This window comes from Orbicella faveolata, unplaced genomic scaffold (genome assembly GCF_042242905.1).
Source record: "Orbicella faveolata isolate gen_17 unplaced genomic scaffold, um_ofav_v1 contig_34, whole genome shotgun sequence".
Lineage (NCBI taxonomy): Eukaryota > Metazoa > Cnidaria > Anthozoa > Scleractinia > Merulinidae > Orbicella > Orbicella faveolata.
The window spans coordinates 25960001-25971119 of NW_028301563.1; the positions used below are offsets into that span (position 1 = coordinate 25960001).

Here is an 11119-nt window from a genome sequence, read left to right on the forward strand (position 1 = left end):
GCATTGTTACTTGTTCCTAGATTGAAATATAATGTGGATGCGTGTCTCATCATGTTTCAGAACCTAGTCAGAGCGGACTAGTGGCAGCATTTTCCCCGGGAGACTTCAAACCTTTGGGCAACAAGTCGACCAAAGCCACAACTCCTGAAGCCAGCGCGGAGGAAATGCAGAGTGTCAATCCAGAGGAGAGCAACAAAGTTGCTGGGGCTTATTCATGTCCCTAGGATGGGTGCGTGCGCATCTTTCAACAGGTATCGGCGCTTCAAAACCACTTGTCCCTCGAGAAATGCACACGGTCCCCTGGGAGACATACTGTGATAGATCTAGCCAAAATGGGTTACAAGTCAGCCCTGGAGGAGGGCGCTGGCGTTTTACCAACCGTAAAAACCTCAACGCTTTCCCAGGATTACCCTATTGCTGCTGCCAAGGAGGGATGGGCTCTAATAGCTGTCAAAAAAAGCTTATCAGTTCAGCGATAAACAAAAGTCCTACCTTTTGGCTAAATTTCGTATCGGCCAAACAACAGGCCGAAAGCTCGATGCGGAGGTCGTTGCTCGTGAAATGCGCCGTGCTCGTGGCGTTGACTGTCTGCGCCTTTTCCAGTCATCAGAACTCCTTACAGCCTCGCAGATCGCCTCTTACTTTTCACGTCTTAATGCTGCCGCTCGCCAGCAAGATATGAATGAGTTAGATATCCAGGCATCAGAAGGGGAGACAAATTTCACTGGCGCCAGAGACGTGGCGGTCACAGCAAGCCAGATGCAGCATCCCATTATGACTTGTATGACCAGTTCCATCTTTGCTCAATGGTGAAAGGTGATACCTTGAAGATGCTCAAGTTACCAATGCTGCAGCGTGTATGCGAGGGCCTGGGTCTAGATATACTACATCCTCCCGTGCGCCGGAGAGCTCCGTACATGGAACTACTAAAGGACATAACACAGAACTGTTCTTGTCAACAATGAACAAACCTTACGATCCACAAGGACTGTACTGAGGCCTGTTTACAAGAAGGGAAGGTACCGTATCAGTAGGGTTATCCTAGCCCGAGTTAAAGACTTCGGCGTGCATAATCTCTATTAACAGTTATGAAAAAACAAACAATGAAACAAACAAACAAATAAACAACAATTGTTCGCATTTTAGGCTGTTTAGCTAGGACTAATTTGAATGTGATACCAATTTTTGATGCCAACTTTATCATTTGAGACACCAGCTCCTACTGACATTTAAGATCGCAAGTGCCGACAGAACTGATTTCCGTTTCGTAAACGATCGATGCCATTTTCAACAGTCGATGCCTTCATTGGTAGCCAAGTCCTTTAGAATGGACGATTCCATACCCGCTTTAGTTTAAGCCTTGACAAGTTAGAAACTGTGGTTATGATGATGGAGTAAAACGCACTCACCAAATGCTTAATTGTTTGTATTCGCACTGGTTTGCTTTCGGTTAGCTTTTATTTGATGTTTGGGGCAACTCTATCATTAACATCTAAGAAAGTCACGTTTTATGACTTAATTTTCGCAGATTTGGCTCCGGGTTCGATACTAAGTGGTTACTTACAAATTTTTATTTTCCTTCATGAGTAGAGAAAAATTCGTTGCCAGTTAAAAAAAAAAATTTCTAAGCGTCGCGAGAACGGCAACGACCGTTTACGAAACGTGGAACTGCATCGCCTTCGGCAAAGTAAACATTGGTGAATATCAACGACAACAAAATAACGGATTAAAACATAAAAACACAGACGCAATTGTTCGTTTGCATACACGTATGCGGGGGTAGTTTTAATAACACCGATTGTGAATCGATTGACTCAAAGAGTTCGGCAATAAAACAAACAAGCGAAACACTACGCAAAATAAATTCATCCGGTACCTTTGTTATATTGTTGTTGACTTTATTTACAGTTGTCATCATCCTCTTAACATGAGTAGCTGTAGTTTGAAGCAAAATAACTTTCCGTCAGATCTGACGTGCTGGCGATCAACGTCATCTCTGAGTTTACGATTCTTAAATCCCTTCAATAAGAGTTTTTGAGAGGATTTTTCCTCGAAGGGCAGAACAGTCATTGTAAAAATTCTCCATCCTTTCAAATATCCTGGACTTGGAGGGATGCCTCCCCAACAAATGCAAAATTCATTCAGCAACTGTTCGCCATGTTTGCTTGCCGTGAAGGCAAAGGTGGCGAGCTTAATATCCAGGCCTCAAAAATGTTAGAATCACCGCTTGGCGCGGAGAATATAACGTCATATAAGGAATCGCTCAACCAAGCCGATTGCTGAAAACACATTTTTCAGCTTTGCAATTATACCAAATCACAATATCAGGGATTGAAAAAACTCTGAATTGTTCGCTGTTGGGGCTCTAGAGCTAAGACCGTGAAAAGTTTTTGAAGGCCTGAATGTGGTACCAGTTTGGAATGTCTACTCTTATTAATTTTACTTTGAAATAGCAAAAAAATCGAGTATTTAGGTGCTTGAATGTACAAAACACTCTACATGCAGGTATTTGAAATCTCTTAGTCGTCCATAGGAGGAGGTATACCAAGACTCTGGTCTCTGGGTCTTTTATTTGTTAGAATTCCCTCTCGCATGATCTCCGTCTAACTTCTACTTCTTCCACTTCTACTGCTGCTTCTGCTCAAGTACTTGACTGACAAATGCACACATACTAAAATATCATATCGGTAGCTATGTTTGGGCCACATGGGACGACTGTACTTGGTGGATTGAACATCTTTTGTTGCACTAACCCAAACACTTTCACGCGACTTTCAACAGCGAACTATAAAATTCTTGAAACAAGCGATAGAAACTAAAGTTTGGAGACCCAGAAACCTAATCACGATCTTTGTGGGAGATTCAGGTCAAGGCCAGTAGACAAACCCAAACATAACTAGCAATGGAGTTTGGAGCTTAAGCATTCTAGATAAATTTTAATATAAACAATCTGAAGTCAAAAGACTCACTGTGTGGGGAGTCGTGCCTTAGAATCACAGGACTAACGAGGGAACTGCAAAATAATAAACATTTGGCGATCACAAACCAAAATTCTGAATTCTATTAAAAAAAAAAAAATTATTGAGCATCATAACACAAGCCTAAATATAGCCTTATCTTTAATACGCGCCTACCCGTGGGAGGGAGTGTGTGACGGAATTCAATGCTGAATCATGTGGAAGGTGTATATGGGAGAGAACTTATAGTTAATGCTCACCCACGTCATAAATATTTAATAACAGATTTTGGTCTTGAAATAATTTGTAAATTGATGCATTTGTCTTTGTGTGTCATATTCCTTTTGTAGGTACTTGTCCTATAACCAATTGCAGAAATTATCGTCGGGGCTTTTTAATCATTGCGCTTGGCTAAAACATGTTTAAGTAGCACTTTGACGTAATCTATATGTTAGAAAATATAGAATTCCAGAAATTTAACTCAAAAATTGGTGTGACGATAGTTCTTCTAATAGGACACTGTCAATTCGTGCTTTTCGTGGCAAGAGATCATAGATTGATAATCACTTGATCGTGGTTAAGTACCTTAAATGGGGTCTGAATGTTTGCAATAGAATGATTTCTTCCCATAGTAGGAGTCTTCTTAAGTGGCCACGATTGTCAGAGAAAACCGGGCAGGACCAAAAGATCGAGGTCGGCCGTTCACCTTCAACTTTTCACATTTACAATTATCACAGCTATCCGAAAAGATTATGACCCAAATTTAAGCCGTTTTCAGCGAGTCGTGTTTCAAAAATGCGGCAGTTTATCTCTAGAGAAAAATATTTTTGCGATAGTCTTTTACACTGTTATCAATATCCAGTTTAGTTAAAATTGGTGTCTACAGGCAAATTGGAATAACTGGTCTCGCCAAGTCCAAAAAAATCATTAGTCAGAAATATTTCCCGCCAAATGTTCAGCGATTCCGACTTTCTGCGATTCTTAGCCATGATTTAATATTAGATCTGCAAAAAAATAGTCATTTAGACTACAGAATAGAATATTTAAGCTGTGAAATCGATATTAACCTACGTAAATATTTCAAACTCATCAAATTCTTATCATTATCTATTTCCCTCGAAAACTTATCGCGCAGAATGCCTAGACATCAATTATTATTCATAATCAGCGAAGCGGTAAATTCAGGAATGCGAACGAGTGTTCAGTAGGTCAGAATGAAAGAAGGAAGGTTGCAAATTGGCCAAGTTGGGTTCACAAAAATCACTTGTGTGATCTTCTGTATCCTAACACACACTTCGGTAAACGGATTTTAGAAGAGAAATGATTAAACTACAATTTGAGCCTAAACCAAGGGAGATTTAAAAAGTATAAAGGCTATGCTTTTGAAGTTGAAAAACAGCAGAACCGGAATTTTTTAGTGTGAGGGCCGTTTTCAACATCGATTTATTGAAAATTCAAACTGCCTTGCAATTTTCGTCATGTGGCAAATGGACGATGGGTCTTTTCTTAAACAAAATCCGTTTTAAGTTTGGTTATTGTTGAACGACAACCACTCTCCCGTTCAGTTTGAAAACTGCCTGGTCAAGTCACGTTTGAAAACGGCGCGTTCCAGGTAAGCAAGCCATTGTATTTAGCTCAGGACAGAATAACAATAGCTTTCAAAACTAACAATGCCCGTTCAAGACAACGATTCAGTTGTAAATTAGTTCCTCTTTGCAGGGAATTTAAAAACTGGTCTCCGGCAGAGTCATTAGTCCCCAAATAAAACTATGCGAGAGATCGAGGAAAGTGAAAAGTAAGGATGGTGGTGACCCACTCATTGTGAAGCCCGTGGGTAAAAAGAGTAACTTATTCCAGTGTTTCTGCAGCACATACAGAGCACTTGAGATATGCCCGACACAATTGCTGTTGCCGACGACCAAGGAATCCTGTTTGAGTATTTGTATGCTCTTCGTCAAATGTTGAATAAGAAGGTATCCAAAGGCATTGCTGGCGTAAACCTCATCGCAGCCATCGAAACTGGTCTAAGAGTTTCAGAAAGGGGTCTGGAGCAAAACGACGTCCGCAAAGCAGCAAGACGAAAACAACAACCAAGTCAAAAGTCCTTGTCAAGTGTACTTACCTCTGCCACCCCGTCTCAAAGACCAGTCTTGCCCAGTCGCCTGGATGCAACAATGCCGTCTACAAGCATGGTAAGAGCTGAATTTTTTCCTGGTTCCAATGAAAATACAAACAAACACAGACCAGGGGATCGCCATGGCCGCATTACTAGCAAGTGCAATATATACTCTATGAGTAGTCAGCTTCACAATTAGCAACTCTCAACAGCTATCCTTTACAGACGACACCAAATTTTACTGACCCGTCATTTCTACACTCAACAGTTCCCGGTTTTCAGTCGGAACGGCCGTCATTACAACTAACAGGCAATGCAAACTCTACATTTCAGCCACCATGTACTGCAAGTCAACAAGTTCAGCAACCTCTGAGTGGTGTACCAAGGCACTCGGAAATGTCGCCTTATCCTTACACGCTTTGTGCTCGACCCAAAGCTGTCAGAAAGTGCTGTGGCTGTGGGGAAGATTTGTGCAGAAATACAGAACTTAGCGAAATAACATTATTGTTAAGTATGTGGATCGTCGACTAAAAGGTCACGACAATCAAACCAGTCAGCTGATTTTCGACGCCGACTTCTATAATACATACTACCATCCAATATGTAGTCACGTAAAACGGAAAAATCCACTCTTTAACGGCATTGTCCACGTGGAATGGAGCGAGTACCTTACCATGTCAACCCAGCAGAAAGGAGTAGTTGATGTATATATGACCTTAACATTATCTTTAAAGGTCCATAGGGTTGTGCTTTGGTAGAAGTCCATCGTAAGACCTCATTCAAAACTGGCACCAGCCAGTGAAATCAATAATTGATAAGTAATGGTAATCGGACTCCCACACAGCAGGAGTCCTATTTGTTTATCACGAGTAAGATTATATGATTACAGACTGAATTGGACGACACAAAGTCTTATTACCAATTAATGATCGATAAAAATAACAATTTCCGAGAAAAGAAGAATAGCCAAGTTATATGAAGGAAAGGGAAAATTTGCATTAAAAGACTGACAAAGGAAGCGTAAATTCTCAATTTTGAAGAAAGCCCCGATTTAGGAGTCTGTTCACTGTTTCTATGGTGATTTAAACCAAGGTTGTGATTGGTTGATTTATACTACAACTTTAAATGTTATTGGCTTATTGAGCTGTTCGATAACAAACTGTCCGATAACAACTTGGCAAGTGAATTAGTGGAACATATGAGTTTTTTAAACCAATCACAATCTAGGAAATTGTAATTTTTATGATTATAAGTGATATCTGTTGATAAAAATCAGTGTCAGTTGATTAATAATGGATATCAATGACCGATGATTTACATGCTTTAGTCCCAAAGGCTGTCAACAACTTCAACAGCAAACTACTACAGGCACAACAATGATTACCTTTTATCTCAGCTGCAGAATAAGGGCACTTATCAGATCCACCATGATCAGCCACCGCTACCTCAATGACCCTCTTAGCTTGATGGCTTGCTGATTGGCATCAGCTTGCAAGCTAAAAAGTTCAATGACAAGGAGAAAATAGAACCTATACATGTAGCAAGCTTAGCCATAATTGTTTTGAAAACAATGCAATAATTGCACCACAAAGAGAAACCTTTGAGTCTCAAATGGGAGCCTTTCCTATACAAGTCCCTTACAATTACATAAACCAGGTGTTATAACAATTTAGTTAGAGTTCTAGTCAGGTTTTTCCTTAGAGCAAGCCCTCACCACATTGACACTGACATTGCATTATTACTGTGTCAGATACAAATTGTTCATGGATAAGTGCAATGTTATGGCTGTCGCAGAACCTCTCATCCAACTTGAGGCCTTCAAAAGCTTTATTCCCTTTCAGCGAGTTGAGTTACATCTTGCTGTAATAAACAGGGAAAACAACGAGGCTCCTAAACTTTCTTCCCTGAACTGAGAATATTCAACAATATCATTTCATAAGCCCAAGTTGGATACGAGGGGATAAATAACAAATTAGGCACATAGCGCCAAGTTTGTTGTAATCGCCTCTTATCTAACAAGGGTGAATGAAATAATAATTTATTGTCCGATTAAATTCTTCTATTACCCATTCGATGTGAATATTTCAGTTTGATCTAGAAAGGGTGATGGTATGAAAACACAGGAAAATGTGTTCACTTTTTCAAGTTAATGAAACATGTCAGGAAAGCGAGTGAGACAGCATTTTCTTTCTAAACATTTTTTGCATATGAGTCAAACACAAGTATAATGGTTGGTAAGAGGAAATGGGAGGTGGCCACTTAATAGGGGTTGGCCACACAATAGGGGTGCATCAGAAATTGGCATCAGGCTCAATTAGTACAAATGTCAATTTAATACAAGACCTGCTTTAGGCAGCATGGAATCACGTAAAGATAATAAAAAAAGGTCAGTGGTCATTTTAATTCTATTTCGGACTGTCAGTATCTGTCATTGCCTTTTCCAAAACAAAGACAAACTACATGTGTTAAATTTTGGTTTGCCGGTTAATAGGGGTAAAGACAATAGGAAACCCTCATCGGGAGAACTAATGGGTGGCTGCAGCCGCTTACAGGTAAAGATGGCCGGTCAATGGGGGTTTTCTTGGCAGTGTTACATAATCAGCTTATGTAGTTCTATTTATTCTATCACCTTTTAGGCATAGTCGTAATGCAGAGTGTTTGACAATTAGTATGCATTGTCCCGCAATCCCAAATATAAGCAGAGACGCTTCTGGAACTTTCTGAGATTCACATAAGTATAAAAACTTGTAGGTTTAGCTCGGCATTTCATTCATTATTAGTGTGTGTGTTCAAGCAATAAACTTTTGCCAACCGGAGTAGTTAACAGGCAGTATTTTTCTGACAACAATTTTTTTGACTTTGACAAGACAAGTGACCGCTTAATTGAGGTTCGAATGTACAAAAGTATTATTATCCCCCACCTTTCCACAAAGAGTCATTACCAGGGCCCCTAGTTTTTTTCCCCTGACTACATTGTTTACAATGCTAACAGGATGCTTTAATTTAAACGACGATTGAATGTTTTTTTCGACACCGCACCTACGTAAAATGATTGAATGCGGAGAAAGAAAAGGACATAAATTAAACTTAGGGTTACCGAATGATTAGCGGAGCAGAGTAAATAAGCTTAACTTGTTGTCACGATTCACGGACATAAGACTTAACCTTGCTAACTTGTATGCATTTTCTTTTCGTTTTGCTTGTAAGACATACCGATATAATATACTTACACGGCACTGTTGCGGGATTTGGATATTCCTAGATCTTTTTCTGCTTCCCCTTTCAGCTCCTGATTTAGAGCTGACCGCCATTTTGAATGACATTTCCTGAAGCATCTTTCGCTGCTCGTATTCTTGCGCTTCCATTGCTTCTCAGGCGCATATTTTCGGTAATAACTTTTTCAAGCAGCACAATATACTGGTCGTCCATTTTGCCGACGGAATAGGTCAGGAAGCAGGTCACGAAGTAAAAAATGAAACCCTCACACAGCAAGACAGTCAAACGCAACGGTTAACAGATCGAAAAGGACGCGCAACTCATGCAAATATCACGTTAGAGTCGAATAGCTAAAGGTAAATTCGCGGTCTGGTTGGCTATCGAAGAGAGGGTATTTAGCGTGGAATTGCACTTGTGCATGAGGGGATATTGCTGAGTCGCGAGCAAAAATTGTTGCTATCATGAAAACAAACAAGTAACTCGTGCGCATGCTACGAAAATATCAACTTGGAAATGAACAAATTTTCAAAAAAAAAAATAGGTCCGCAAAGCGTACTTGTGTGGGCTTAGATTTACTTTTATTCCATTCAGTTAAACGTCAGTATTCGGGAGTTATTGTACTACAAGTAAATAGGCCATCACTTAGAAAGATAAATGTATAAATTTAAATAAATAAGGTAATAATGATTTTTAGGTATCAACATAGGCGAGGTGTTATTAACTTTATTGAAGACTGTATTGATCAGGTACAGACCCCAAACAACTCTAAGGAGATCGATAGGCTTCTAATTACAAAAGAGGCTTATTGGAGTGCTCAGCTGTTCTCTTTAGCACCCCATGGTTTAAATAAAAGAAAGGAATGTCATTCGAAAAATATAACTTGTTATAATTAATTTCCTTCTCCTATATTGTACGTTACTGATTGATCGTTCAAAGGCCTTTTTCTTGGATTTTGTCAGCCTTTTAGGTGTTGATTAGACTCAAAGGCCCTGTCAAGGGATCTTATTATGATTAATGTTATTTAAGGGCCCCTCCAGGAATTTTGTTGCTAATTTGCCCTTTCAGGCTCCAAGGGCCTCGTTTTGGGATTTTGTTACAGTTGATGTTTTCAGTTATATGTAGGGGAGGGTTTTACTTTTTCCAATGCTTACCGCGTTGCCTCTTCGGTTATCTTATTCGTTCTAGCCAGTTTGGCTTTTTTAGTTTTTAGTTTTTATCTCTCATACTCTGCCGATTATTTTCATAGTAGTTTGTTTTCGATTCATTCTATATTTGTTCGCTTTGTTGATTTTGTTTTTTGTCCTTGGTTAATTAGCACCACTTTCGGCTCTTTCACGTGATTTTGCACTTTTACTAGTTGTCACTTGTAATTACGTAATCACTAACACCTTAATCTTATTTAAAGCTCGTTTTTATTCAAAAGTTGTAATAACTGAAGAAGGTCTCCAACCGAAACGTTTTTATTAATTTTTTTAATCTTTTTTACGTCAGAAGTTGTCCGTCCTCACAATTGTTTAACTTTCTACGTTTGTTTATGCTGCGAGGTTTGAAATGGGAATCTTTACTGATCCTCCTGACGTTTTGACACCTTTGTTGGCCTGAGAGTTCTGGTAACGATTTTTTATATATATAAGACTGGATTCGCAAAAACATAGCCATAGAATTTTACTTGCATGTCACAGATAACCTTGATACAATTCTGTCCTAGACCCAGCTTTCCACGAGGCTTATCGTAGCTCAAATAACAGCAAATAACTCTCCTGTATGCCTTTTAAGGCCAGGAAGACTAAATTCACCGTCTTTTCGTTGAATCATGAATTGTACAATTTAATTAAGAGTACTTTCGACTTGAAATTGCAGTCTAAATCATCACGAACGTACAGATATCAAAACCGCGGCGGAGAGCTAATCTATCGGTTTCTAAAGGCCTGCATCGTTATAAATGGACTAAACAAAAGCTTCTTACATCGAGAATCGATTGAACCTCAAGCAAACTAGGCCATAGTTAGCAGTAAGCGAACACTCAACATGTTGTCGTTACGTCAATTATCGCTCGGAAGCCACGCAAATAAATTTCTTCCGCGCTAGCGAATCACAGACAGTTCTGATAGTTAGCTAAGCCGAGAACGCCTAAAATTGATAAAACAAGGAAATTCCACTCACGATCAGCGCTTGAACTCATCTTCTTCTCTCTGCTCGTGGCCATATTTTGCTCGCAAATAGCAATGTCCCGGATGTACTTCAATTTTGTCGAGCGCGGAATGGCACATCCAGATTTTAACAGACAAGTCTGTAGCTACATCAAAGTTCAGAACAAATGGCGCCAAGAGTAGCTAGAAATGTCTAGTCTATTGCAAGTCTAAACCCTAAATCGATGTGGCTAAAGATTTTTGCTGTCTAAAGGAAGCACAACATTATTGCCACAGGGTAAAGGGCCTACTGTTACGGGACTAAATGTGACCCGTACAGTTTACACATCTCCTCAGGCCCGCCTCACGTACGATAATGGACGACGCTTACTGGCAAACCGTAAGACTTGGGCCTTCATTGGACTTAATGATGTCCTCAGGCAGACTTCCTTTAGACAGCAAATACAGAACGCTAATCGGGCGCTCCTTGTCAGAGTCTCCGCGCGAACTGAACTCAGACTAGTGTAGCCTGGGCTAAACTTAACACAATTGAAAAGGGAGGGGGGGGGGGGTGGTCGATAAATAATGAAAAAAAACCCTAAATAAATGAAACATTCAGCAAGGAGTTTCTACATTTCATTCTATGTCAGATTTACAAGCTACTGTCATAGCGAAAGCGAAAAAAAAAAAAAATAAGTAAA

The 11119-nt window shown here is 39.8% G+C and overlaps 1 pseudogene; it reads left to right on the forward strand.

The window, feature by feature from the left end:
* Positions 1 to 1873, forward strand: part of LOC149105467 (uncharacterized) — a 5481-nt pseudogene extending 3608 nt beyond the window's left edge.
* Positions 1874 to 11119: the final 9246 nt, after the last annotated feature.